This window comes from Callithrix jacchus, chromosome 16, assembly GCF_049354715.1.
Source record: "Callithrix jacchus isolate 240 chromosome 16, calJac240_pri, whole genome shotgun sequence".
Taxonomy (NCBI): domain Eukaryota; kingdom Metazoa; phylum Chordata; class Mammalia; order Primates; family Cebidae; genus Callithrix; species Callithrix jacchus.
This window is the reverse complement of record NC_133517.1, coordinates 18,146,017-18,172,545: the sequence shown is the minus strand read 5'-3', so window position 1 is coordinate 18,172,545 and position 26,529 is coordinate 18,146,017. Positions and strand designations below refer to the sequence as shown.

The 26,529-nt window shown below is 41.2% G+C and overlaps 1 long non-coding RNA gene across 1 annotated transcript in view; it reads left to right on the top strand.

Moving 5' to 3' along the window:
• Positions 1-2,061: 2,061 nt before the first annotated feature.
• The window catches only part of LOC108588573 (uncharacterized), a 33,190-nt gene continuing 8,722 nt past the window's right edge, over positions 2,062-26,529 (top strand). Inside the window, exon 1 of the long non-coding RNA XR_004735461.3 lies at positions 2,062-2,413. This is a non-coding gene — a long non-coding RNA (uncharacterized LOC108588573). The remainder of the gene's footprint in view (positions 2,414-26,529) is intronic.

The window sequence follows — 26,529 nt, the reverse complement described above, 5'->3', positions numbered from 1 at the left end:
TCAGCCTCCTGAGTAGCTGGGATTACAGGCAGGCGCCACAATGCCCAGCTAATTTTTTGCATTTTTAGTAGAGACGGGGTTTCACCATGTTGACCAGGATGGTCTCGATCTCTTGACCTCGTGATCCACCCGCCTCGGCCTCCCAAAGTGCTGGGATTACAGGCGTGAGCCACTGCGCCCGGCCCTACATCTCTTTTAAAGCAGCTCCAGAAATGTTTCTTCTCTAGCAGGAAAGCCCCGGCTTGTAGAGCCAGGCAGGAAACCTTTAACATGCAAATGCACTTTGGGAGGCTGAGGCGGGTGGATCACGAGGTCAAGAGATTGAGACCATCCTGGTCAACATGGTGAAACCCAGTCTTTACTAAAAATTACAAAAAATTAGCTGGGCACAGTGGCGCGTGCCTGTAATCCCAGCTACTCAGGAGGCTGAGGCAGGAGAATTGCCTGAACCCAGGGGGCGGAGGTTGCGGTGAGCGGAGATTGCGCCATTGCACTCCAGCCTGGGTAACAAGAGCGAAACTCCGTCTCAAAAAAAAAAAAAAAAAAAAAAACATGCAAATGCAGGCCATTAGAAACTGGGTCCACCGAACATGGCAATTCCCACCATTGTCCTGTTGCCCTTGCCCTCACATGTGCTTGGCAACATGGCTGCCCCCACATATCCCCACGTGTGTAAAGTATCGTGGCACCTTGCATTTGCATAGTAAAAGGCTAGGGTGGGAGGGCCAGCTTTTTTCTGCCAGCTATGTGAATGACATGCCTGGTCAAACCAATCGCCTGAGCCCTATGCAAATCAGACACCACCTCCTGCAGCCTGCATAAAACTGGCTGGTATCCACCACAATCAAGGTCTCCTCTGTCAGCTTTGGAACTTCCCTTCCTCTGTCTCTGTACAGGGGAGCTTATTCATTCTTTCTTCTCCCTTGTTTCTTGCCTATTAAACTCTCTGCTCCTTAAAACCACTCCATGTGTGTCCATGTCATTTTATGCAATTCACTTTGTTGTACTAGAGCGGGCATAGAAAGTTAACACCAAGACAAAAGTATGCCAAATTACAGGGTCTTTATTGCTGGCGACCATGGAGGACTCGCGTCTCTCCAACCCGTGGCACCAAAAGGAGGGTGTCAAGACCTTTTATGCGCATAAACCACCTCGGTGGGGGGGGGGGGTGAGGGTGAGGGGCTTCAGACATTCTGAGGGCCAGTGGACTTCAGACATTCCATAAATCACCTCTTGGGCGGAGATGAGGGTGAGGGGCTTAGGACATTCTGATTGTTACTTAAGTGCTTCACTGAAGTCAAGATAAGCATTAGCTTACACGTTGCCTGGATAGGGTGGAAATTACAGGCCTTAGTTACTTATTACAAGTCACAGGGGCCAAGATGGTGTGGGTTTGGACTGCTTGCCTGTCACATCAGGGTTACAGAGAGCAGTTTCAACAGAAAGCCGAGGTATGGTTGAGATAATGCGGTTTTATGGGGCTTTTACCATGTCACATTCCCCCCTTGTTTCATTTACAGGAATTAAGTCATTAATTCCTCCAGTAGGTTACTATTATATGTTTGTTTTAAGGGGGTTTATTATAGCGATTTACAGCATGGATTAGTGTGGCGAGGGTGGTAACCGTGAAAGCGCACAAGTTTTAGCTTTAGTAAATCAGAGGATGAATGGTTGAGGCTCCACTGGTCTTCCGCTGGGGCAGTGTTGACGTGGGTGTGATTAATGCAGGCTGTTAGTCCATCCACCTTGAATGCAGTGGGTGTGGCCAGGATAACCGTGTAGGGTTTCTTTTACAGGGGGTGGTGCGGCGGTGAGGCCCTCGGTGGCGAATCTTTTAACAAGGATAGAGTCTCTGGGCTGGAAGGGGTGTGTCGACTCCTTTGTGAGGTTCAGGGGGGTGGGACGGGTGTCCTTAATGAGCTATTGTATCTGGGATTGAACAGACTAGAGCGCCTGTAAGGACTTTAGGAGTGTATAGTTATGGACTTCAGCATGCACGGTATCCGTGAGTCTGGGGAGGAAGGGAGGAGGCCTGCTGAACATGATTTCAAAAGGAGAGAAGGCTTTTTGATAGGGTATGCATTGGACACAGAGGAGGACAAAAGGAAGCAGGCTGACTCAGTTTTTACCGTTTTTTAAGATAAACTTTGTCAGGGTTTTTTTTTTTTTAGGGTCCGGTTTATTCGTTTGACTTGCCCTGAACTCTGGGGACGATTGGCACAGTGTAATTTCCAGGATATACCCGGGGCCTTGGCTAGGCACTGAGAAATTTGTGCAGTAAAGGCGGGCCTATTGTCCCACCCCACCATTAGAGGGAGGCCGAACCGAGGAACAAGGTTCTGCAATAGTTTTTTCTGTGACTACCAAAGCAATCTCGGACCTAGTGGGGAAGGCTTCGACCCATCTAGAAAACGTATGTATAAACACCAGGAGGTATTTATAGCCATTTGTTGGGGTTTTATTTCAGTGAAATCTATTTTCTAGTGCTCTCCAGGGCTAGTCCCTCTGAGTTTTACTCCTACCTGGCTAGACCTGTTCCCTCCCAGATTTACTCAGGCACATACATCACACCCAGTAGTAATTTTTTTGATAAGTTCATGTACGTGGGGAATGTAGTATTTGGCTTTTAGCAGCTTAGTTAGTTTGGTCTGTCTTAAGTGATTGGCCTAGTGTGTGTTCTTAGCCAGGGCCCATCCTAAAGCCTTAAGGACCACAATCTTTGTGTCCTGTAGAATTTACTATCCTGTGGAATCTTGTGTGCCCCCTTGTTCTTTAGAAAAGGTTTTTTATCAGGTGAGTATGTAGGTGTAGGGGGCAGGGTTGGGGCCGGCAGAGTTACAAGAAGAGTCAGAGGTTTTACTGGTCCCAAGGCTGCCTGTCTGGCTTGTAGGTCAGCCACCCCATTTCTCCTCATGTATGGTGAATCCCCCTTCTGATATCCTTTGCAGTGTATTAATGCCACTGCCTTCGGCTTTTTTATAGCTTTTAGTAGGGCTAGGATTTTCTCTTTGTTTTTGATGGTTTTTTTCCCTCTGAGGTAAGTAGTCCTCTTTCTTTATAAATAGCCCCATGTACAAAGGCATACCGGCTGGCCATATAAATGTTGACAGTCTTTCCCTCTGCCCAGTTTAAGGCTTTTGTTAGGGCTATGAGTTCTGCCTTCTTGGCTGAGGTTTTATGAGGAAGGGCCTGGGCCCAAATAACCCTATTGAGAGTGACCATGGCTGCCCGACATACCTGACTCCATTGACCATGAAGCTGCAGCCATCAGTATACAGTACCTCCTCCAGATTTTGTAAGGGCACATTAGTAAGGTCCGGTGGAGCGGTGTGGATGACATCCATTATTTGCTGGCAATTATGTATGGGCTTCTCTGGCTCGCTATCAGGTAGCAGCATGGCTGGGTTTAAAACTGTAGCCTTTAAAAACTTCATGCAGGTCTGGTTCAAAAGTAAGGCATTTGACATCCATTTTCCTGGAGCTCCACGGAGTAGTGACTTTACCGTGTGGGGTGCCACTAAATTTAACTCTTGCCCCAAGGTTAGTTTTTCTGCCTCCTTGACTAACAGGGCTGTAGCTGCTATTGACTTCAGGGAAGCTGGCCACCCAGGGGCTATGGGGGGTTAAGTCTTTTTGACTGGCTGGGACCATGGTCCCAATGTCTGGATGAGCACCCCCTTAGCGATTTTTATGCTCAAACAACTGGAAGGGTTTAGAAATGTTTGGCAAGGCCAAGGCTGGGGCCGTAGTTAGGGCAGTTTTAAGTTTGTTAAAAGCCCGTTGTTTTACTTTTATCCAAGCCAGGGACTGATTTTCTCTGGTACAGGCATACAGAGGCTTGGCTATCTTGGCAAATCCTAGAATCTACAGCTTGCAGTATCCTACCACCCCAAGGAATTTTTGAACCTGGTGTTTCGTGGTAGGGGTGGGTATTTGCAGCACTGCTTGGACTCAGCTGGGCCCCAGTGCCCGGTTGCCCTTCTCTATGATATAGCCCAGGTAAGTAACTTTTGGTTGGCAGAGTTGGGCCTTTTTAGCTGAGACCCAGTAACCCAAAGTCTGTAGGGTCTTTAATAATGACTGGGTTGTTTCTTTACAGGCCTCCTGGATTTCTGTAGCCAAGAGTAAGTTATTCACATATTAGAGTAGGGTACACTTGGGGAGCTCAGCTCAAAAGGTGGCAAGATTTTGGCTAAGTGCCTCATTAGAGTAGGAGAGTTTTTAAACCCCTGAGACAGTCTTGTTCAAGTGAGTTGCCCCGAGACCCTAGTATCAGGGTTAGTCCATTTAAAAGCAAATATGGGCTGGCTAACAGGGGCCAGTGAAATGGAAAAGAATGCATCATTGAGATACAGGACGGCATATGGTGGTCTTCTGGGCCCAAGAGACTTAGGAGGGTATATGGATTTGAAGCCATAGTGTGGACAGTTTCCACTCTTTATCTACCTCCCTTATGTCCTGTACAGGCCAATAGTCCTTTGTGCCTGGTTTTAAGACAGGCAGCAATGGGGTTTTCCAGGGGGACTTACAAGTAGTAAGGATCCCTCCTTTTAGGAGTCTGGTTATATGTGGAGCTATTCCCCCTCTGGCTTCCTGGCTTATGGGATATTTTCGTACCTGGGCTGGAGTTGCCATTGCCAATAGCTGGACCATGGCTGGGGTAAGATGACTTGCCAAGCCTGGGGAGTTTGTCTCAGCCCACACTCCAGGTATGTTCTCTTGGTACTGGCGGAGGAAGTCTGATGGTGGTGGTTGATCTGCCTCTGACGGAGCACAGGTGATGAGGATTTGCTAAGGTGGCCCTGATGCCCAGGGAGGAGGAATTGAGAGACAAGCTTGACTGTCACAGAAAGAAATATTTGCTTGAAGTTTGCGAAGTTAGTCCCGTCCTAGGAGTGGATACAGACACTCTGGAATGACTAAGAAAGAGTGGGTGATGGTGTCATTCCCCAGATCAATGAGTCGGTTGGTGGTCTAAGGGCTTGTTGTGGTTTTTCCTGTGGCCCCCTGGATAATTGTTTTTTGCTGGATAGTGGTCCCAGAGGCTAAGGACTGAGTGGGCTACCCCAGTTTCGACTGAGAAGCTGACAGGTTTGTCCCCAACTCTTAAAGTGACCCTGGGCTCCTGGGGGCTTAGTAAATAAGAGCCCTGACCCCGTCAATCCTGACCTTTAAAATTGAGGATAGCCCTCAGTGGCTTTTCCTGAGTGGTTACTCGTTCTTTTCTTTTGGGGCACTTATTTTTTTTAATGTTTTCCTTTTTTACAGTACGCACATAGGTTTCTTCCTAACCAGGGCGGGGGACCCCAGAGGCCCTTTTACAAGGCCCCCTGCCCTTGTGGAATGACTTGTGTCTCCTGAAGGGCTACTACTATGCCTTAGTAAGTTTGTTGTCTTGTATGGCTCTAAGAGTACCCCTGTTTTTAAAAACTTTCTGGGCAATTTCCAGTAATTGGGTTAAATTTATTCCCTGGAATCCCTCTAACTTCCATAACTTTTTTTCAGTATCTGGGGCTGACTGGGAAACGAAAGCCAGATTGATGGTCCACTGATTTTCTGGAGCCTCAGGGTCAATAGGAGTGAGGTGTGGTAAGTGTCTTGTAGACACTCAAGGAAGGCAGCTGGCGACTCCTGCGGACCCTGAGTTACAGTCCCTACCTCGGAGAGGTTAGTGGGCTTGTGGGCCACTCCCCTAACCACTTCTGAAAGAGACCGGTGAAAAGTGTTCAGAGCCTGGTGATGCCCCAAGGTGTTGGGGTCCCATTGGGGTCCGGTAAAGGGAAAAACCTTTTCAATTCAGTCCTGTTTTTTTTTTTTTTTTTTTTCTCTCTACTGTTCCTCTCCCTGGACCTATGATGGCTTTCAGGGCTTCCTGTCTAATTCTGTCTTTTTCCTCTGTGGTGAACAGAATCAGTAATAATTGTTGGCAGTCGTCACAAGTGGGAGATGAATTTGGAGTACAGATTTTAAGAGCCCTGTCAAAGCCTGAGGCTTCTTAGAGAACGGGGGATGTTGAGTCTTTTGACTGAACTTACTTTATTGTAAAACCCTGCCACTGCCTCAGCCTTCCAGCACGACCCCCTCCCAGGGAACTTTCCATGTCAGCAGGTTCCTAACCCTCCCCCTCTCACCATCTTAGCAATTCCCCAGCACTACCCCCTCCAAGGAAATCTCTTAGCAGTTCCCTAGCACGACATCCTTCCGGGAACTATTAAACTCAGCAGTTCCCTAGCCCCTCCCCTCCTGCACAGCCTTTCACACTGGATGCATCTGCTGGTTTGCAGGCCATAAAAATCCCCTTTGCCATGCCACTGGTGCTGAGCACCAATTTTGGGTGCTGCCCGGCAGCTTTTCCCTTGCTCTTAATAAAGCTTGTGTCAGCACTTGGTGTTTTGGACCTCGCTTTAATTTCTATCACCTTCCAGTTATCTAAGTCACTTCATGAGAAGGGGATGTGAACAAAGAATGGGTGACCCCAATTGTCTTCTCCTGTTGGGGGCGCCTCTCGGAGAGGAAGGACTGCTGGTGGGTGTGGAGCCCTGCTGTGGGCATGCAGGGGGGACAAGGTTTGGTTACTGGTGCTGTCCAGGGGGGTGCTGAGGCCTAGTTTAGAGGGCCTTGAGTAGGGTGGAGGTAATTCCTGATCCTCTGCTGGGGTGGGATGGATGGCTGGCCCACAAGGGCTTTCTTTGGACCAGCTAACATGACCTGAAGTCTAGCCTGTTTTATGCAGCGTTTTAGCCATGGAGGGGGTTGTTGAACTAAATCCAACCATTGGTTAATATATGGAAACTGGTCAGGGTATCCAGTTGCTGTGACCATTTTCCATACAGCCTGGGTAATTTTTTGTGTGTGTGTGTCATAGGTCCCAGTGTCAGGCCACCCAATTCCAAAAGATGGCCATTCTAATTTACATAAAGAGTGGAGTTTTCAGGGGTTAATTTTCCCCCATATTGGCCTGAAAACCCAACCTTGAAGTTGGCCATCATGCATTAGAGGGAGGTACAAGGTCAGAAGCTAGACAACCCCATTTGTTTTTCCTTTAAGCTTTTGAATTTTCCCCCAAGGGATTTCACTAATTTAAGACTGGCTTCACTGAGGATTTGAACTAACAACCTTGTAGTTATAGGCCCTATACCTTAACTACTGTGCTAACACGTCACTTGTGTTCCAAAGAGTTAGAAAGCTTTCTTAAGCAGTATTTTGGATGCCAATAATGCACCCTGAGACAGTGTGGCATGCCTGAAAGTCAGGCGGGGCTGGCAGCCAGCAGAGAGGGGAAAAAAAAAAACGCTTTTTGCATCAGTTTAAAACTGAGCTCGCAGCAAGTTCCCCGCCCCTGCAGCTTTTGGTCACCTTGACACAGACACCCTAAAAAGCATTAAATTCCTATCTCCCTATCTCTCTTCTTGCTCTCTCTCTCTTCTCTCCTATCTCTTTTTTTGTGAGGCAGAGTTTCACTCTTGTTACCCAGACTGGAGTGCAATGGCGCAATCTCGGCTTACTGCAACCTCCGCCTTCTGGGTTCAGGCAATTCTCCTGCCTCAGCCTCCCGAAGAGCTGGGACTACAGGTGTGCACCACCATGCCCAGCAAATTTTTGTATTTTTAATAGAGATGGGGTTTCACCTTGTTGACCAGGGTGGTCTCGATCTCTTGCCCTCATGATCCACCCGTCTTGGCCTCCCAAAGTGCTGAGATTATAGGCGTGAACCACCGCGCCTGGCCTCTCCCCTCTTTGACTCTTTTTCTTCCTACTTTCCCTGTCTCTCTCCTCTCCCCCTCCCCTCTCTCTGTCTCTCTTTCTTTCTGTTTCTTCTCTCTTCTTCTCCTCCCCTACTTTCTTATCTCTCTTTTCTCTCTTCTTTCTGTCTCTGTCTCCTTTCTCCTCTCTCCTCTCTTCTCTGTTTACTTTCTCTCTCTCTCTCTTTATCTCCTCTCTCTGTCTATTTTTTTTTTTCTTGACAGAAGAGACAATTACTCCCTTTTTACCCTAAATGGGGGAAGATGGCTGCTCATTTCTTGTTTAAGGTTTGATTCCCAGAGACAGAGAAAAAACTACACCCAAGTCGTCAGGGGCATAATTTTCTCTCGGACATGAAAAAGAGAAAGAATGAGGCCGCAATGTTAGAATAAGAAAAAAGGAAAGAGAACAGAGTTATTTCCAGGGGTGTAAACTCAATTAGAGTTCCTTGAAGTTAATGGTCACTTAGCCAATGAAGAATATTATCCACCTCAAGAGTAATAGGTTTAAACCACTGTATATCAGGTAGTAACTGCCTTAGGAAACCAGAGGACTTACAATAAAGACAGAACACAGAACCACATGAAAGATAGACGGACACAGGGTGGCTGTCCCCCAGATGGGAGACTAGTCTGATGCCTGCCTGGCCACGTCCCCAGAGGGATGTTTCAGAGCATCTTGGCTAAGGTGTACCCATATAAACCCCAGGCCTGGTCACCTCAGAATTTTCAGTCCTGAGATGAATCACCATTATGCCTCATGACATCCCCATGGAACTGTGGATGAAGGCCCATACAAGCCCCTTAGCCTTTCAGCTGTGGGACTACATATATACACACTCACTCACTCACTCACACTGAGGTTATGGAAAACAACCAAAAACTAAATTACCTGAGCCTCCAGTAAGGCAACCCGAGCCCCCAGTGATGTCTCATGGTAGGCTTGCCTGGTCAGAGTTGCAATGACTGCATCTGGTCCCCTGACTCAGGCACCCCTGACAGACCAGTCCCCTGATTTCTAGACCTGACTTACCTCAGGAGGTTCCCGGGACCCTGAGGAATTTCAGGTGAATGTTGGCCAAGTAGTCATCCATCCTCCATGGGGCCAGAACTCTGGGGCCCTGGAACATCTCAGGGGGTGCCTCCCCTAGAGGTCCCCGAGGTGGGATCAGCTGCCCCAGTGAGACTCTGAGATGGCTTTTGTTTGGTGATGGACGAAGAAGATAAGTTCTTGCTGGGGCCTCTAGATGTTGTCCTGGAGCGAAAATAGAAAGTCAACACCAAGACAAAAGTATGTCAAACTGCAGGGTCTTTATTGCTGGCGGCCATGGAGGACCTGAGTCTCTCCAACCGTTGGCCCCAGAAGGAGGGTGTCAAGAAATTTTATGCCTGTAAACTACCTCAGAAGTGAGGGTGAGGGACAGAGGGTGAGGTGAGGGGCTTCAGACATTCCGAGGACCAGTGGACTTTGGACATTTCGTAAATCACCTTCTGGGTAGAAATGAGGGTGAGGGGCTTTGGACATTCTGATTGTTACTTAAGTATTTCACAGAAGTCAAGATAAGCATTAGTTTACACATTGCCTGGGTACGGTGGAAATTACAGGCCTTAGTTACTTATTACAAGTTGCAGGGGCCACAATGGTGTGCGTTCGGACTGCTTGCCTGTCACATCAGGGTTACAGAGAGCAGTTTCAACAGAAAGCCGAGGTATGGTTGAGGTATGCGGTTTTATGAGGCTTTTAACATGTCACAATGTGAGACAAGAGCCCTGGTGCTCCTCCACTCATTGGAGCTGTACCAGTACTTTGTTTTGTAATTATGTAGACCCAGTGCTCCCTAATGAACTCACACACACACACACACACACACACACACACACATGCACACACACATCTCCTGTTGTTTCTGTTCCTCTGAACAACACTAACTTTAATACATTTTCTGTTGTATTTTTTTCTGTTTTCATATTCTTTAGTTCCAGAAATTCTTTATGTTTTCCAGCTTTTGTTTATTGGTCTCATTTTCTTCATATATTATTTTTCTGATTTTATCAAATTGTGTATCTGTGTTCTCTTGTAGCTCACTGGGTTTCTTTAGAATATGTATTTTGAATTATTTTTTCAGGCAAATTATAGATATTTATTTCTTTCAGGTCAGTTGCTGGAAGTTTATTTTGTTCCTTTGGTAGTGTCATTTTTCCCTGAGTCTTTGTAATCCTTGTAGACTTGCTTAGGTGTCTGTGTGTTTAAATAACTTATCAACTCTTCCAGACTTTATAGACTGGGTTCGGTAAGAAAAGACCTTCAGCAATACCTTCAGCATTGATGGGGGTAGGGTGAAGTTCCTTGGGTGTTGTTGAGGGGGCACATTCAAATGTGTAGTGACACTGGGGATACTATCGTGGGACACCAAATGTGGCAGGGAGACAGTTTCTCAGTGGATCAGGCAACAGGGATTAGTCTGCAACAGCAGAACTGCATGGTACATGGGGTGAGAGCTACAAATGACTGTGGTGGCTGTGAGGGTTGCTTGGGTCCTTAGAGGTGCTTTTTGGTTTAGCAGTGATCTTCTTTGGATGGAAGGGGACTGAGGCAGGTGACATCTCAGGCTTATGTCAGTGCTGTGCATATGCTTGGTGGTAAGGTCTGGCATTTATGGGGGTTGGGACTGGTCATGTGTGCATGAACACATGCAGGGGCCAAGCTGGCAGCCTGCATGCAAGCAGCTGCAGGGACCAGCTGTGGCTGTATGCACATTGGTGGAGGCTGTCACCAGGCTTTGAGTTTGTCTATCTGTGCATGCACAGCTGTGGGTGTCAGGGCTGGCAATGTCCATGAGGGCGGCAGAGGGGACTGGCAGTGGGGTTGGCATAAGTTGCATGCAAGTGGTCAACCATGGGTGCATGAACAATGGGGAGGAGGGAAACACTGGTCATGGACTGGAGCTGGTTTCAGACATATATGTGGTGGCTAAACTGGGTTCTGGAGCTGGGACACCTGTGGTGGCACGGGATGGAATGTTCCTGGCAGGATGGATTAGGAGTTTGGGAGCTGTGGTCTGTGAATGTGAAAAGGTGCAGTGTCCTCACAGCAAAAGCTGCAAGGTGTTCAAGGTGCCTGTTGCGATTCCCATTGGTGAAGGCTACAGGGGTCCTCTGCTCTGAGGAGCCAAACACTGCGGACTGCAGTGGCTCACACTGTATGGATGATACTGACATCCTCTTCCTTCTTCTTTGCTCCTCGCCATCTCTAGGTATCTTGGTTATGCTGATCTCTTCAGTGGGTGGGGTGAAAATAATGTTGATCAAATGGGAAGTGCTCCAAAAGCTAGTGAAGCTGGTCATTCACTCTGCCTTTCTTTTTCCCTATGAAGGGAGCTCATGGGCTGAGGAAATTCCTCTGACATAGAAGTGTATAGGCCTGAGGAATGGGATGATGAAGGCAGAATGAAACTCTTCTTCCTTCCCTTCTGTGTGGTTAATAGCCTTTCTCCCTTTCTCTCTCTCTTTGCACTGCTGTGTTGCTGTAGCTTTGTCACTGGACTCTTGCACTCTCCCAGAGCTATTTTCTTCATGTAAAACGTCTAATTATTGTTTTTAGTTGGTGGATGAAGGCCGGGATCTCCTACTTTTTCATGTTGCTCTTGTCAGGACTTTTTTATTGCCTCAGTTTAAATCCCAGCTCTGGCACTGACTAACTTGGGTAAATTATTTAACCTCTTCGTTCCTGAATTGCCCAATTGGTAAAGAATTTCACCCATCTCATGGGCTTTTTATAACTATTAAAATATTTAGTAAATATATAGCCCCTTTGTAGTCCTTAGCAGACATTAGCTCTCTGCAAGTGTTGATCCTTATTGGCAGGAAGCGTTGCCTCTAGGAGTAACCATTTCCAAAATCTGGTACTAATCAGTTTTTGCTGGGGTGTTAACTGTGATGGGGGTCTCATGCCTTAAGATCTGTAATCTGTTTCTCCAGAGCCGCATAATCAAAGCAGCTGAACTTTTTATCAGGACCTTCCTGTTCTTGTTCCTGTTCTTGTTGTATGCTGGAACTGCTGCTACTGCTTTTTGCTCTTTCTCCTACTTCTTTTCTTCTTCTCTTTGTTCTTCCTTCCTCCCCCTCCTACTTCTTTTCCTCCTTCTCCTCCTCCTTATCCTTCCTGTAGAATTCACTTGTAATGCACATATAAGTTAGCAACAAAAAAGCCTATATAAATTGTTAGTATGTTTCCCCCTTTCAACTATAGACTCTCATGCTTATATTCTCTCACTTCATCCTAATGATACTAAAATATCACATCTCACAGAAAAAGAATGCTTGACATTCTATTAAGTCATCACTTCCTCAAATTTTTATCTCTTTTTCCTCTGGACATTTATTTCTTATCCCTTCAGAAATCTAATATTGTGAACATCATATTCTATTATTATCTTCATTTCCACTCTGAAGCCACACTCCAACAGATCAGCGAGTCATCCCTTCCCCAGGTTTCTCCACCATTCACAAGTTTAGACATGTTTCTTCATCTATGTCACAGCTTGCTGACAAATAGTCTTCAATTTTTCCTACTGTTTACTAATGCCTGTTCCTAATGCACTAGTATAAAGAAATATTGTTAAGGCCACAATATTTAAATGACAAGCAAGAACCATCTCAGTTTATGGAGTAAACATTCTGATACTATAAATTTTTACATGATAAAAAGAATTAAGTTTACAGGACAAAGCTTGTACAGCTTTTGTCCTTATTTACATTTTAAGCCAAAACCTTAGAGAACAAAATTGAATTCTAGGGTAGCACACAAGCTCAACAGAGTTATTATTCTTGCACGCTTAAATTTGTATTAGGAACTTTGGTCTTTTTAACACTATGTCTTTAACCCCCCAAACTCTGAGGAAAGAGTAACCATGAAGCATACAAGGAAGAGTAATCCAAGTTTCCTTTTGTTTTGTTTTCACTTCTGATCTTTCCATGGCTTTTCAAGTAATAATGATTGCTTTTTCTTAGTGTCCCTAGCAAAGAAGTATCAATACAGAAGCATTTATGCCAATATATGATTGATTTAGCAATCACAAGGCAATGTGATGATGGAAGCAGAGATTGAAGTCATGCACCAAGGGGCCAGTGAATGCTGCAGCCTCTATAAGGTGGAAGCAGCAAGAAACCAATCCTCTCCCAGAGCCTCTAGTAGAACTAACCTTGATGATATATCGACTTTGGTCCAGTGAAACTGTTTTTTATCTTCTGACTTCTGAAAGTATAAGAAAATAAACACAATTTTTAAGCCACTAAATTTGTACTAACTTTTTGCAGCAGGAATAGGAAATTAACACAGATTTTGGTACCATAAGTGGGGTGTTGTTACAGTAATCATCCAAATAATCATAAAGACATTGTTGCTAGAGATACGGACTTTAAATGGGCTGCTGGTGAGGGTATAGAAAAAGTGAGACAATAAATAAAGCTTACATCCTCTTAGAAAATGATAGATTGTTAAAAAGGATGCTGGTAGAAATATCATAGGTAGGACAAATACCTCATAATAACAAAACATTGTTTATTTCTCCCTTCTAGGCTTTGTATCATTTCTTGTGTTCTTTTCATTTATACATAATCATACATATAGTTGTATCCACATGGACATACATAATGGGATATATTGATATTATTATTTTTAACAAATCTTTATATGTTAGATCAATTGAGAATAAGAAAAGTAAAGGTTTTTATTTTTCCTTCATTTATTCATTTTCTAGTGTTCTTCCTCTCTTTACACAGATCCTAATTTCTGACGTATGTAATTTTCCTTATCTCTGAGACCTTTTGACATTTTTTGCAAGGCAGGTTTACTGCCAACAAATTCTCTCAAGTTTTGTTTGACTGAGAAACACTTTATTTCTTCTTCAATTTTGAAGAATAATTTTGCAAGGTAAAGAATTCTAGATTTTGGGGTTTTTTTCTTAAATATTTTTAATATTTTACTCCTTTTGGAGAATTCAGGTATAATTTTTATTTCTGTGTCTTTATATATATTTTTTCCTCTGATGTCTTTTAACATTATTGCTTTACCTTCTATCTTTTCTTACAGTTTATGATATGCCTAGGTATAGTATTTTTGACATTAATCCTTCCTGGTGTTCTCTGAGCTTCCTTGATCTGTGCTTTGGTGTCCAACATTAGTTTCAAGAAATTGTCAGTAGTTACTGATTTCAATATTTCTGTTGTTTCTTTCTCTCTTTCATCTATCTACTTCTGGTTTTCCTATTACATTTTGTGCAAAGTTATATCTTTGGCCGTCATCTCACAAGTTTTGGATATTCTGTTCCCGTTTTCTGTTAGTCTTTTTCACTTCGTTTTTCAGTTTTGGAAGTTTCTGTTGACATATCCTTAAACTCGGTGATTCTTTCCTCAGCTGTGTCAAGTTTAGTAAGGAGACCATCAAAGACATTCTTCATTTCTGTTACAGTGTTTTTAATCTTTAGCATTTCTTTTTGATTGGCCCAGAATTCCCATCCTTCTGCTTACAATGTCCATCTGTTCTTGTTTGTGGTCTGTTTTGTCTATTAGACTCCTTAGCATATTAATTACAGTTGTTTTAAATTTATAGCCTGATAATTACAACATCCCTACCATATTTGAGTCTGGTTCTGCTGTTTTCTCTGTCTCTTCAAATTGTGGTTTTGGCTTTTAGTATGTCTTATAATTTGTCATTATTGTGTTGAAAGGCAGACATGATGTACTGAGTAAAGGAACTGTGTTAAATAGGCCTTTAGTAATGTAGCAATTAGGTATCCAGGGAGAGGAAGCATTCTATAGTCCTGTGAGTATGTCTCAGTATTTTAATAATCCTGTGCCCTGGGCTGTGAAGTTCCTGTAGGCTGTGAACCTCTTTTAGGTTTTATAGGATGGCCACATGGGGCTGGAAATGGTGGTTGACAATACTGACAAATGCTTTTTAAAATTTTTTCCTACTCTCCTAGGTTTCAAAGGATGGCTAGGTGGAGCCGGAGTTCGGTATTTCTTCTCCCTGAGATTGGCTAGGCTCTGACAAAAATTCAAATAGGTTAAGCTCTGGCAAAATATCTGGTTAAGTAGAACAGCCACAGAATGCTCCGGTATATTTCAAAGTGGTTATTTCCCCCCTTCCTTCTCTGAAAGTCTGAGGGATTTTTTCCTCCAATTTTCTCTGTGAGAAGGTGGCAGAGCTTTTGATGGGAAAAATGCACAAAAATGTGGGGATCCCCAATGACTGGGTCCCACTGGAATCTGCATCTCTCAAACATGTCTACTCTAAGCCTTCATCAGTTTCTCAATTATAATTGTTTTCCTCACTTGACTCTGGTTCCCTATGGAGGTTACTGCTCATTTCTTTCTGCTCCAGCAAATTATAATTCTTTATATCCACCTGTTTATCTCTCTTTCCAGTTTCTGAGGTACCACCTTGCCCTGTAGCTTACTTCTTTGTCAGATCTAAGAAAAGTTGTTGAGTTTTCAGTTTGTTCAGCTTTTTACTTATTGTTAGGATGGAATAGTGACTTTTAGATTATTTCCAGGCTAGACCAAAAACAGAAAGTCTCACAAACTCCTTTGTAAAGCAGCTTAGTTGCGATGTGAAAGACTAATAAAGATGAAAGATTTAAGAATTTAATTCCCTTATTGCTAGAGGCTTGAACTGCACAAAATGAGCCAGGAGAGGGGAAAGATTGCAAGTCGAGAAAAGAGGGAGAATCACATGGAAAACCAAACAGGAGGAAGCATAACTTTCAGCACGGGTGAAGACATGTCCTCAAACAGAATGGTAAAAGTATTCTCTTGGGAGACTGATGTCCCTTTCTATTACTCATCTGTAAAGATCCTTAAATGTAGTAAGACAGTGTCATTTTCCTTTTAGGACAGCTGAATGGAAACAATATATTTCTGTGGATTCTTGAGAACTGCTAGTAATGTATCTTCTTCAGAAGACAAAATTCAGAAGACAAATGGTGCAAAATGTATCTTTCTTAGACCACAAACCACATACACTTTCAAAATTCCCTTTAACGCCTTCCTGATCTATGTAATTTATGTATCTGGACATTTTTTAGCCTGTCTTCCCCAGTTTGCACTATATGACCCTTTAGCTCGACTTTTCTCCAGTGTTGCTATATATTGCATTATAATAACTTTTTTTCATTTTGTGCCAGGAGGATGTTGATTGACAATATTGACAAATATTTATTGAGTACCTACATTTTGATAGATAAGCCTCACATCGCTTTTTACACTGAATGAATGTAAGGTCTTTCTCTAATTCATTCTTGATTTCACCAAGGGAACTGAATCTAGATCTTATCCTTAAGTAGATGATAGGCAAATGCTTACTGAATTAAAAATAAGTGAAGCTACTTTAATATTAGCATGTTCATGCTTGCATACATTAACTGTCGGAAACCATAATTAAAAGTACTAAGCTTTTCTCATGAATTATCACTCTCAATCCTCATGCAAACTTGTGATGTAGGCAAGGTTATGTCTATTTTACTCTTGAAGGAACTTAGCTTTATAAAGCTTGAATAATTTACCTGAAGTGACACAACTAATACAAACTTGAATAACTTGCCAACTCTACTTACTTACTTTTTAACTTTCACCTTCTTCCTTTCCTAGAGTATGCTGACTGTTCACATAAGCCCTTGACCTTCCACCATCACGTGTGATCAGATGTCAAGGTCAAACATTAGGCCAAATGAACTTAGAGGATGGGTATAAAGAAAGATTTTCACTGAAGATAAGTAAGTTGTGTAGTCACAAATAATACAGTGGTATTATTAGAATAAAACCCTAGAAAAGGGTCTCTGTTGGTGAAGTTCCCTTGTGGTTCATGAAGCACTGATATGCACAGGAACCTTGGCTCAGCTTCTTCTAATCTGCTTAAACATAGTGTTTGCTGAGATGAGCGTGGGATGCCTGTGTGTGTGCATAACCCATCACCCAGACGGCTTGACCACAATTTGTCTGATTCCTTGTCATGGTTCAATTCTTGCATTCTGTTTTGGCTCTGGTGTTTACACTGCTGACAAGTGTCTTGGAGGACTGCACCAAGACCATTTAATGACAGTCGTTCAGCTTACTATAGTACAAGCACTTTGTGGAGTTGAGACACTTGATTGAAAATCACTTACTCCATCCCTGAGAAGTAATATTTTCAGTTTATTTTGCACAGACAACAGTTTTTCAAATTCACAGGGGGTGTCTGTTTCCATAGCAGAGGTAATTTATTCTAGTTACTTAAGATTCAACTCGAAATCCCTGTGCCATTGGTAATTTAGGGTGAATATAAGGAAAAATTTCGTAAGAGCTTTAAGGGTTATTAAGCATTGAAATCTGCCACAGAGAAACACAAAAAGAGCCCTCTTCCCGCTGAGGTATTTAAATATGGTATCAGTGAACATTTTCCAGGATGGGCTGTAGTCAACCTCTATGGATACAAGATGTGGACTAGAAGACTTCTCAAGGTCTTTTCAGGGCTCATATTCTAAAAATCATACTTTAAAATCGGTAATATGTGTTAAGAAAAATCATCTTACTAGTATGTGAAGAAAGCAAACATAAAACATTCTAGAGGGAATAATAAGCATTTATAGTGTACTAAATCAGTACTGCTGCCTTAGAAGATACGTACTAAGTTTCACGGATTGTGATGGTTATAGGTCTTGTGGGTTGGGGAACTAGGGTTTTTAATGTAAGACTGAAAACTCATGCAATGAGAATGGAGAAAACCTTCCAAAAATACATTCATTTGCTGTGTACATTCAGTGAACAGGAGATAGATTATAAACCTTCCAAAATGCTGTCCCTGAATTCATAGTAAAAAAGAGTCTGATGATATAAATGGCTGTCAAAAATTGTACCATGCTGTTGGAAAATGGCACATAACCTATTTATTTTTCTATACTCATAGATTATTTAGGCAGTTCTCCACTTAGTGTGGTAGTGTTCCACAACTTGAGACTTTGAAAAATAAGAATGTATTTTTTTGATGAGCTATGTTGATGTATTTTCCTGTTTAGCCTCAAAGGCTATTTAACCCAATAAAGGGAAAAAATGTGACTCTAACCTTAAACATTAGACATGAATTAACTGGAAGTAGGTTTTATGTGTCATATTTCTTCATTTTAAATATCAGAACTGGAGGAGATAGAGGAACATTTATATAGAAATTCCTCAAACGATTTCTGGGCATTTAGACAGGCTTTAACAGTGTGACACTGGGTACTACTTATAACTTCATTTTAACATTTTTGACTTTCTGTGGATAGATACATGTCTATTCCTAATTTTTCACTTGACTTTGATTGTATTCACATTTCTAATTAGTTATCAAATACATAATTCATAATTTTTGAACACCAAATGTGTATCAGCAACTGTGTTGGCTGCTGGCAAATAATAGTAATGAAACAGATGAGGCCTTTGTCTACATGAAACCTACAGTTCACTAGAAGAGACAAAGAGACATATTATGCAGATAACCACAACAGAGGATTGGTGCAAATGTTCACACATGTTTTCAGCAAAAAGAACCTGCAAAGTGCAAGATGTTGTGGCAGAAATTCAGCAAGCAAAGGGAAAATTGCATGGGGTAGGGCTGGAGTATAGGTTCTAAAAACATTATGCAACAATCTTGCATGTTCTTCACATGTACCCAAAAACCTAAAATGCAAAAAAAAAAAAAAATAGGGACATGGATAAATATAAAGCAGAGTATTTCGTTTAGCATACAAATAAAAGAGAAAGGAAGAAAAAGCAAGAAAACAGAGACAAACCCGTAGATTTCCTAAGTAGGTTGGGGTCAAGTTAGAAGAAGAAAAGAAATAGACTATAATAGAGAAAGAGATGCACTGAGTTTGGAAAGTGGAGGAGTATGAGACAGCACGGAAATGTACAGAGAGACATGTATGGGTTAATGACAGACAGGGATACATTCTGAAAACAATGCATCATTAGGTGATTTTACCATTGTGTGACCATCACAGATTATACTCACACAAACCAAGATGCTATAGCCTGCTAAGCACCTAGGCTAGATTGTACAGCATGTTGCTCCTAAGCTACAAATCTGTACAGCATGTTACTGTACTGAATACTGTACACAACTGTAACACAATGGTATTTGTGTAACTAAACATCTAAATGTAGTAAATGTATAGTACAAATATGGTATAAAATATTTTTTAAAGGTACACCTGTATAGAAAATTTACCATGAATGAAGCCTGCAGGACTGCAAGTTGCTGACTTTTAGATGAGCCAGTGAGTGAGTGGCAAATGAATGTGAAGGCCTAGGAGATTGGACATCACTGTAGACTTCATGAACACTGTACTCTAAATTTATTTAAAACATTTTCTTCAATAATAAATTAACCTTATGATTGTTATTTATTTCATGAACTTTTTAGTTTTTTAAATTTTTTTACTTCTTTATTATAGCACATATTAAAACACAGATACATTGCACGTCCATACAAAAATATTTCCTTTTTTAAGTCTCATTTTTAATTTAAATTTATTTATTTATTTATTTTACTTTTTAAGCCTTGCTTAAAACAAAGACACAAACACACACATTAGCGTAAGCCAAGGCAGGGTCAGGATCATCAATAACACTGTCTTACACCTTCATGTCTTTTGGAAGGTCTTCAGTGGCAATAATGTGCATAGAGCTGTCGTCTCCTGTGATAAGAATATTTTTTTCTGGATACATCGTGGAGGACTTCTCTGAAGCTGTTTTACAGTTTACAATTTTTTTATAAGTAGGAGTACACTCTAAAGCAATAATAAAAAGCATAGTAGAGTAAATACATAAACTAGTAACAGTTGTTTATGATCATAATTGAGTATTATATAGTACGCATAATTGTGTGTGCTGTGCTTTTATCAGACTGGCAGTGCAATAGATTTGTTTACACCAGCATCAGCACAAACATGTGAGTTATGCCCTGTGCCATGATGTTATAACAGCTACAACATCACCAGGTATTAAGAATTTTTCAGCTATGTTATAATTTTGTGGGACAGTTGTCATATATGAGGTCTGTTGTTGACCAGTATATCCTTATGCAGTGCATAACTGTATTTTTTAAATGGCTTTTATGTTGTATATGCAAACTTTCAAAGTTAGAGCTATTAGTACCTTGGGTGCAAGCCTCCCAGTAATTGATATGTCTGACTTATGCTGAGACCTCAGATTATACAAATAAACATTGAGGGAAGAATAAGATAATGCTTCTTCTATCAAGTATGGGCCCTATTTTCTCTTCTTTTATATCTGGCCTACTTTGTGACTGACCATAGCATGTAGTGGAAGTAAATCTCTGCCAATTAGAGTCAATTCTTTGGGAAAAAAAAATTAGTTTTTGCCTTTTCTCTTTAACTCCTGATGCAACAGGTACCTTTCAGTAAAATCCAACAGGCTACCTTTCCAACAGACTACCTTTCAAGTTAAATCCTAATCCAGCAGACTACACTTCAAGTAAAATCATAGTGGGCGAGAGGAGGTGTAGAGGGGTGCGGGGAGGAAGGGCTCTGAGGTTACATGAAGAAGAAAAGGGTCCCAATTAAGCCCAACGTTTCCAACTTCCCCCCCAAATTACTAGGGATGTAAATGAAGCTGACTTGGACCCTCCAGATAAGCCTTCCCATTAGGTAGACACCACTAAGTGACCCCAGTTGATGTCAAATAGAGCAGAAGACTCCTCCCAAATTCCTGATCCACAAAATTGTGTGAGTTAAGGAAATGGTTGCTGTTTCAAGCCACTAAGTTTGGGTAGTTCGTTATAAAGCAATAGATAACCAGAAATATCTATTTGTGACCAGAAATGAAATATTTCAATACAAAAATCTGAAACTGGTGGCAGATGCTAGAATGGCCTCAAGGAGATGGTTAGGAAAGCTAGAAGAGTTTGGGAAGATTGTTTGTGAATTATTGAAAGACAATGAAGAGAACATTGTTAGAACTGAAGGAAAGGGGACCTTAGTCATGTAGTATCATAAAGTTTGGCAACCCTTATGACTTGCAGTAATATAGGAAATACAAAGTTGTACTTAACTAATGAACTCAATGATCTACCTATGGGCATTTCAAGGCAGAATGCTGAAATATTGACTATTCTACCACGGTAAAATAGTCTAGTCTATAATACAATATAAAATGAAAGGTAGGGACTGCTTCATTTTTAACATAATTTAGAGGACATATAGAGTGCACAGGAAAGTATTTCTAGCCCACAAAATATTCTGAAAGTCAGAAATATCCTTAGAGCAAAAGTTAAGCCAAAGGCAATTAAGTCTAGAACTCTGGGAAAGATTGAAATCAGAATGAGGCTGTAAGGCCCCTTGTTAAATACCACAGAAATATATAAGGGTATGCCTTATAGATACTTTTGGTCAAGCAATATTATTTTAAAGAATATTAAGAACTCTTTTTCCAAAATACAAAATGCTTAAGCCAGGTAAGTATCTGACTTGTGAAATAATATGAGTATGGCTTTTGTCTAATAGAATGAAATATAATTTGATATATTAGATAACTACAAATTTTTAGATTTATACTCTAGCTGGAAGACTGTTGGTTTGACCTAAAACAGACACACATGGTACAAAATGAAAAAAAAAGGATTTATTCTCCTAACCTTCTATAGACAGGAAGTAGGCTAAAAGGCTACTCAGCTGTAAACCTGATCCATTTCTTAATAGAAAAGAAAAAGAAAGGATAACTCAAATTCACAGAGTGAATCCAAATACAAATGAGAATATTTTTCAGGAATCAGGGCGGAGCACTGATCAAGGAACTGTCAACATGTACCTGGCTGGATTCAGAGCTGCTATGAAGGAGTTTGTTATGTGGCTCCTATTTTCCCACATTTTGAAGGTTTCCCTACCTCTGTTTCATATTTCATGTTTGGTGTTGAAGGGTGTAGATGATTTGTCTTTTTACCTCACTGGAACCCCTTTTGAGGAGATGCATAACTAGGTCCTGATTTAGATAACAAGATTCTGGACTTTGTGAAATGAAAGTGGAATGAGGCTTTGGGTATCTTGCAGGAAATGAACACATTTTCCATGCGGGATAGATATAAATAATTTGTGGCTGTAGGAAAGTTCGTAGCAGAGTAATGATGTCAGCAAATTCTCATTTCTCCCATTTGAGTGGTTGGATTTAATTTCCTTCCCATTGTACTGAGAGTCCTCTGAGCATATGGCATAGTAGGATGTAGTTACAGTGACATTATGGCAGTTCCAGGGCTAGATTTTAAGTGCATTAGAAGCCTCTGCCTTTATCTCTTAAAGCTTTGAGCTACCATTTAAAAATCTGATTTCCCAGGTGGAGACACCACATGGAGAAGACCCAAGAATACATGGGGAAGGAAAGGAGAATTTGAACTAAGGAGCCCAGCTGTGGCCAGTGTTCCAGATGTCACTCTCCAAGTACAAGGCACGAGAGTGAAGTTATGTGAACAATGTCAGTCAAAGAGACAAAACCACCCAGCCAGGCCTGCCCCAGTGCTAATCAACACAATCATGAGGTATAATAAAATGCCTTTCAAGTCACTATATTTTGAGATAATTAGTTTTGCAGCAAGAGAAAATTGGCATGTCCCCCTAAGAAATGGAATTAGAAAGAATTGAGAAGCCTGAGTGGAATGTGTGCATTTACATCCAGGGAAGAAATGACTAATAAAACATAGAATTTTTGATATTAGGAATAAAGATAGATCTTTGGTGAGAGGACATAGTGACTCCAAGGTATCAAGGAACATTTACATGTTTGTAATTCACATAATCAAATAGCTGGTGACTTAGGTTTCACATGGCTAAACATGTGAATACTGAGCATCGGTACATATAATTTATGGGTGTATTCATTTTCATAAAAGCTTTCAGGTGGTCATGGTGCTGGGTGAATTTGGAGAATAGATTAGGTAGCTTTGTGGGAGTTCAAATCCTAAAGAATAATGACCTTTATCTTGTAATTCAGACTTCTCTCAGAGGTTTTCTGACACTTGCTAAAAGTTCTTAATAATATCCATTAATTCATTGTGTCATCTGCCTATCTGAGTTTATTAATTATTTTGTTAAGTGGGTTTTCCAATGCTTTTATTCTCCATTTGCTCTTGGAGACATTGATAATTTGAATATTCCATTGTTTAATGTTGTCCCAAATCTTACAAAGGCTTTGCTTATTATTTTAAAGCCTTTTTCTTAAACTTTTTTCTGACTCTGTTATTTGACAGGTTCTGTCTTCAAATTCTGAGATTCTTTCTTATGTTTGATCTAGTCTATTGTTGAAGCTTTCTTGTGTATTTTGTAATTCATTTGATGAATTATTCAGTTCCAGAATTTCTGTTTGATTCTCTTTTACATGTCTGTCTCTTTGGTAAATTTCTAATACATATTCCTAATTGCTTTTCTATATTTTTAATGCAATTCTCTTATATCTTTCTGAGATTCTTTAAAATCAATGTTTTGAATTCTTTATCTGGGATTTTTAGAAAGTCTATTTGGATTAGGATCTATTGCTGGAGAATAATTTCCTTTGAATGTGTCATACTTCCTTGATTTTTCACTTTCCTGTGTCTTTTCATTGATATTCGTGCATCTTGCATAACAGTTGTTTCTTCTAATTTTTAAAATTTCCATTCACAGGAGAGGACTTTTTCAGAATATATGTATATATGTGTATGTGTATGTGTATATATATATGAATATATATATATATATTTGGTTGGGTAGGGCACTTTTGCTTTGATTTTGGATGCATGCAGTAGTGTTCTCTCTATATGATTTATTTAGCTGTAAGCAGCATCAGTGATATCTGTGACTTTTCTAGTGGCTTAGGGTGCAGGCATTAGTAGAAGCTGAGGTAATGTTTTGTTGAGGATAATAATTCCAAGTGGGCCAGTCTTCAGGCCCTAGTAGTAATAGCATTGGGTTGACTATGCTTGTCCTTGGGCTCCAGTGTGGCATATATTGGCACCAATGTCAGAGTTCAAGCAACCTGATTCTTGGGATTCCAGATGACTTACTCAGATGTCAGTAATGTCAGTGGTGGTCTGGGCATGTGAGAGGCTTCTTGGGTCTCTTAGCAGTGGATTTGGTGTGAACAATGGCAGTAGTTGTGGTGGAGCAACCCACTGGCACCCAAGAGGCTCTGCTGGTGTTGGTGGTAGCTACAACATGTTTAGTGGGTCATTCACCTTGTCGTGGTGCATGTGGATGAGTGCCAGCTGTCTGGTATCAGCAGGTTGTGTTGGCCTGACCTCAGACCCTGCAGGGAGCATTTAGATGCAACTGGTGATTGGCTGGGCTGGGCAATTTCTAGGCCCCTGAGCGCACAAATACTATGGCAATGGGATAGGCTATTTGTCCTCTTGCACCCTGGTAGTACATTCAGGTGCTGGAAGAGATAGGCAGAGGCAGAGTGGTACCCAGGACACTGGCAAAATGCTCAGCAGTAGGCAGTGGCAGCCACACTGTGGGCTTTCCACCAGGTGGAGTGAGGTTATTCTCAGTGGGGACAATGTAAGGAGGTAGCTGTGTGATGTGTAGTTTCCTTGCCCTTTGGCCCCATCTTGGCCCATGGCAGTGATGATGCCATTTGTCCTCATGGCATGTGAAAGTGTCCAGCTTCCTCTCTTCCTCCTTGGTCAAGCAGTGGCAAAAACAGCAACCACCCTGGCTTTAGGGTGGAATAGCACCAGCTGCAGGCCTGAGACTGGGGAGGGTGGAGCCATTCTCAAGGAGAGCTGTGCAGGTGGTTAGCTGTGCGGATTGTGGTTTGCTCCCATAGAAGCCTGTGGCTGCGGGGGATTTGTCCTTGCAATGTGAGAAAGTGACCAGTCTTCTCTCTCCCTCCTTGGTCCAGGGCAGCAAGACAGCAGCATCAACCCCAGGACAGGACTTAGTTTTGGGGAGGGGGTTTAGCTTTCAGAATGGCAAAAAGCTGTCGCTGCTCAGGGTTTGGAAGTCTGTGGGATTCAGAATGAGTTATCTTTCTAGAGTAGTCCCTCTGTGTAGTCTCTGGGCAACTCCTTATGTTAGTGTTGAGGCCTGCATGGATTGAGGGGTTTTCCCATAGATAGGACTGTGAGAGTTTGTGACGGGAATGTGGCGCTCTAGGGGATTCTAACCTGCCCTTTCCTGGCAACTGAATACTTTTCTTAGTTCTTAGCCAATCCTAACTTCCCTCTTCTTATTTACTTCCCATTGCTTTTCTGTTGAACCCCAATGTTCTGGCTTAGATGATCTATTTGAAGTGTGAATATATACAAGATATTTTGCTTCCTCTCTGTGGAGGAAGTTCATACAAGTTGCATCTTGTCAGCCATCTTAAACTACCTCCCTCAAAAGATATATATTTTTATTATATATTCCATTTGTGAATATGTTAAATAATAGGTGTAATGAATTTGTTAACATGCTCTTAAAGATCTTCACATTCAGTCACGGTGTGCACCTTGACTGAATGATTTTGTGACTTATAGTATTATAGTTCTTTGATTTTTCTACATAATATTATTTTTGTCCATCAACAGTGTGGGTAATGCAGTTATTTCTAGAACTAACAGATAAAGTAATGCCACTTTTGGGGTTCTTGAATCTTCTTTGCACTGTGTGAAGAACAGTATAATTGTTGGACCCTTACATCAAGAATGTCACTGAACACGTGTGATTACTAACTGACTTCCAGTACCCTCCCCTCTCTCCACATTGTTGTCTGTACCTAGCTGAACTCCAATGGAAAGTAAGGCTCATTATTTTTGTCTGCCATGAAAATTAGGGGATATAGTTTGTCTTCAGGTTAAATGTCTTTTAACTATGCCAAGTCTAAAGATAATTGCTAAAGAACACTGTTGCCTCTTTGTGAATACTGACTTTCAGAGTCTCAATTCTGGTTCAGTCATGAAAACCTTTGCTTGTTACCAGCAAAATAAACATTTTCTGATGCATTTGAAATACCTGGTAATGTGTTTGACTTGGATCAGAGGCTGCAAAACTCCTTCCCCCCATGTTCCACATTCAAATCATATTTACAAAGGACTTTCATCAACTAAAGCTTTTGTCTAATTATTTTCTATTATTTTGGATGGTTATATTATTTTAGTCATCTTCCTATTGCCTTAATTGTGCTATCTCTAGAGATGTTAAAACATTTGATTAGTGACTTGTGGGTTATGCTAATGTTTTATCCTTTTTAATCTTAGTCAGTAAATACCAACAGTCATGTCAGAGACTAGAAACTCTTTTTCATCTCCAGAAAGAGAAATGTAGTCAGTTCTTAGAAAGGCCTAACCCTAGGACATATCAGTGTCTGTTTCTTTTTTCCTCAGGCTATCACTCAATCCTGATGCTTCCTTTCCTGAATTGTAATACAGAATTTAAGTTTATTTTAGAGAACTTGGAAAATAATAAGAAAAAATGAAGTTAATGTTTATCTTCACAGAAATAAGTAGCGTTAACATGATAATATATCTTTTTGGTTTTATGATGTAGATATATATGTTTGTGTGAATATATTTACATATTAGAATCATATGTAAACAATATAGTATGCATATTCTTTTCTTAGCTTCACATTATTGAGTGTCATCACCAAAATTACTTCAAAAATGTAAGTCAGTAGGAGTATAACTCATTCTAATGATCTAACATAATATACTTAATTTAATTTTATTTTTGAACTTTTGTATCAATTAAGATAAATATTTTGTCATTGTTGTATATTTTCTTTACTTGAGTTCTTATCA